The 3,574-nt window shown below is 37.3% G+C and overlaps 1 long non-coding RNA gene across 1 annotated transcript; it reads right to left on the bottom strand.

The window, feature by feature from the left end:
* Positions 1–386: 386 nt before the first annotated feature.
* On the bottom strand, positions 387–2,670 carry LOC132609676 (uncharacterized). The gene is made up of 3 exons (XR_009570918.1): positions 2,556–2,670; positions 1,835–1,891; positions 387–901 (listed from the first exon to the last, which is right to left on the bottom strand). It is a non-coding gene; the product is annotated as an uncharacterized LOC132609676 (long non-coding RNA).
* Between the last annotated feature and the right edge of the window lie 904 nt (positions 2,671–3,574).

Genomic DNA, 3,574 nt, shown 5'->3' with positions numbered 1-3,574 from the left:
GTAAATATTCTAAAAATAAGCTTTCTTTACTTCCCAACTTTTTTTCCAGCTCTTCTGTGCATATCCCTTTCCTGAAATGGAAAGATGGAACTGCCATTGGAAGGTAATGATGTGCCAGGACACTGACTTGACGTTTCTTCCTATATAATGTATAGATTTCCTTGCTACTCAACTTAAATTGAGTGCACAATGGTGGCGTTTAAAAAGTGAGACCATTGCCTCTGTGATTTTCTCATATGTCATATAATAGCAATATCGTCCTCGAGCAAGGAACTTTTGGGAGTATAGAAGCGATCTTATTTGAATCAAGTTATCCAATAAGAGCATTCTTGTCATGACCCAACCCCGTGGGCCGTGACTAGTGCCCGAATTGGGCACCCGAACACAATCACAAATCCGAGTGGCAAACAGATAACTTATACCGACACAAATATCAAACACTGCCTCAGATTATATCAAACCCATCCAGGTATATAACAGAAGCCGACAAGGCGGTGTTTCAAATTTATAAGATTTTCAAAGAAAATTTCGGCAGAGTTTCCTTTGTTTTTCGGACTATCCAAAATAACCCTGTACACAGCAAATACCAACAAAGGCCACACAGGGCCAACAAAACAACATATACATGTGCGAGCCGACAAGGCTGCCATAACGAAAGAGATCATATGGACACAACTGTACAGAAGTAGGCACACACACCCACAAATAAGTCTACAGACCTCTAAACAGACCAAACGAATCATATGGCGGGACAGGGCCCCGCCGTACCCCGGAACAAATGTATACATGCATAGCGAACAAAAGTATATACCAAAAGTGTATGCTCTGAAATGAGAAGAGCACTCCAAACAGCTGAAGGGGATATCCTAAACTGGGGGATCACCGAACTGTGCGTCTGTACCTGCGGGCATGAAACGCAGCCCCCCGAAGAAAGGGGGTCAGTACGAAATATGTACTGAGTATGCAAAGCAGAAAATACAGAAACAAATCTGAGGCATAAACGAAATAGTAGTACAGAACATAAGTATAAATCCAACATATCAAAATTTGTTTACTTTCAAAAATATGTAAGTCATGCGTAGGGTACAGAAGAATATGGTCGCCCGCCCGTCGATGGCGCCATAACACAGCATAACACCAGAATGTTTCAAATCTCCGTATCCCCGTCACATATCACAACACAGCATAACGCCATACACAGCATAACACCAAATATAAGCGGAACCCGACCCTCTTTTGCGAGTAGCTCGGTGAACCATAAACACAGCATAACTCCGGAGTATATCAAAATGCGCACGATAACAGAACCGGCCCGGGAACCGGCGAAAGATATAACAAAACGCACGAGCAGAGTCATGAGTAACCATATGCATAAAATCATTATCATAGACTCAAATATAAGTAAATGACCATACTTGAAATTCGAAATGATAATCATACCAAATTCTTTCAAAAGTCGTCCGAATTACATAAAGGAAAGTCGCGGGACCCACGGACGGGCATTTACCCTAGTCGGGCCCGCCTATGGAAAACATACATATCATATGTCATATAGACTCCTACAAAAATATTGAGGTAATCCGAGCATTTATGTGCAAGATATGGCATTCAAAAGTTATGGAATTCTCTAAACAAACTTTTTGTGCAACATTTGGAAAACGATTATTTCGAAGATATAATGGTTCATATTCTTATCAAATCATACATAAGAGTGCCAAGAATTATATAAGGATCATATCATGCTCGGATTTCGAATTTGGAATTCCCTTAAGGCTCTAATCTAGCCTATGTAAAACTAATGGCATGCCAAAAGAAGGAAGGTTGCTTTACATACCTTACGTCGTTCAAGAGCTCAGTCCAGCCAAGAACTTCCACAATTAATATGATAAACCTATAATCGTAAGAGTACACACGTGACTTAAGAAGGCTTTCACATACCATATATATTAATTGATGACTTAATTCAAAAACGGAACGGGCAGCATCTCCTCTATATCATTAGCATCTCCCAATTTGGTATATCAGCCCAACAACAAATAAATCCCAAAAACACAACATGCATGTCCATAACGATTTCGTGATACTCTATAACGAGCGACAAGTTCGAATTACAATCCGTATACTCCATGGCACCTTTTCGTATGTTTTCTTCTTAACCTTAAAAATATTCTCAATATGATAAGGACATCCTTTATCACAAATCTCGGCTTTATATCATATATTTACAACAAGAAAAATAGCCCACAACTCCAACTATATCAATTGACAATTCTATTCGTAAGTTCGCGTTTATTCCATCAATTCCTATATCGATACTTGTATACACTTCTTTATTTTTGTATATACATTGTAGAACAACAAGCAGGATAACAATAACTACAACACGTTTCACGATATTCCAGCTCACTAAATAATTTATAATAACCACCAAACAGTCCGTATGATAACAATAACCATTTATCCGATTTCCCGCAATTAATTTCCGTAGTTCCCATCTCAAATTTTTGCTATAACGGGGATGAATTTAAATATGCTTAGGAGAGAATAATTCTTACCTTATATTTCAAGAAATGATCTTTTTCCACCTTACTTCACTTGAAGAAAACCGGATTTAACAACACGACAAAGCGAAACAACGAGGTTGAAGCAGTGAGCAAAACCCGAATATTGTTTTTGAAATGCAATATATTTTTCTTCCTTAAAAAGGAAATCATGTTGCTGCTACTAACATTCACGTTGCTGCTTCCATAATATTGTAGGAAACAATGTTTTCCTTCCTTCAATTGAACCCCAAAGACCAAAGACGTATGCTTGCAATTCTCCTACGTGAAAAAGACTTGATGGTCTATTTGCTTAATTAATATTGCAAGAACCGAATTCACAGTTCCATTAGTACTGCGTTCTGCCCATACTTATATTAGGGAAAAGTTCGGCTAAAATGTTCCCCAAGGGTTCTACATCTAATAGACCATGGGTCCTGCCACTTTTATAAAATGTTAAATTTATTTGACTATTCCATATGTGTCACTAATAGGAATGTATTAGTCACTTGATCATCTTTGTGCTGAGTACACACGTGGACACACTATCTTTAATACTTATCCACTATTTAATGTATATTATCCTCCCACTAAACATCTAATGATTAACCAATTAGCCACATAATTAATTTTTTTTTTGATCCAATTCACTTAAATAGCAATCATTTTTAATACACTTCATATACTCATCATCATAAATCATGAAATATGCTACTACTCCGTAGCCTCTTTTAGCACACATAAAATATTATTTCCAATCACCGTCACCACAATTGTTAAATGCTAAATTATTTCGGAATTTCATTCTTTATATACACCGAGTTCTTGATTTTCATGCTTGAATATGACCAAATCCTTCGGGTTCGGGTAAATTTGCTCATGCTGGACGTTTTAATTTCCTAGTCCAAAAATACGGATATTATAGCTTGGACCGTATTCCATTCAGATAAATTTCGAACCTCAGCAAAAACTTATTTTCTTCAATTGTTTAACTTCTAATCCCTTACGACACATTTGTATCATCACCCTAACCA

The sequence above is a fragment of the Lycium barbarum genome, chromosome 9 (genome assembly GCF_019175385.1).
Source record: "Lycium barbarum isolate Lr01 chromosome 9, ASM1917538v2, whole genome shotgun sequence".
NCBI classification, from domain to species: Eukaryota; Viridiplantae; Streptophyta; class Magnoliopsida; order Solanales; family Solanaceae; genus Lycium; species Lycium barbarum.
Note: the sequence above shows the minus strand (reverse complement) of the source record. Positions and strands in the feature narration are given on the sequence as shown.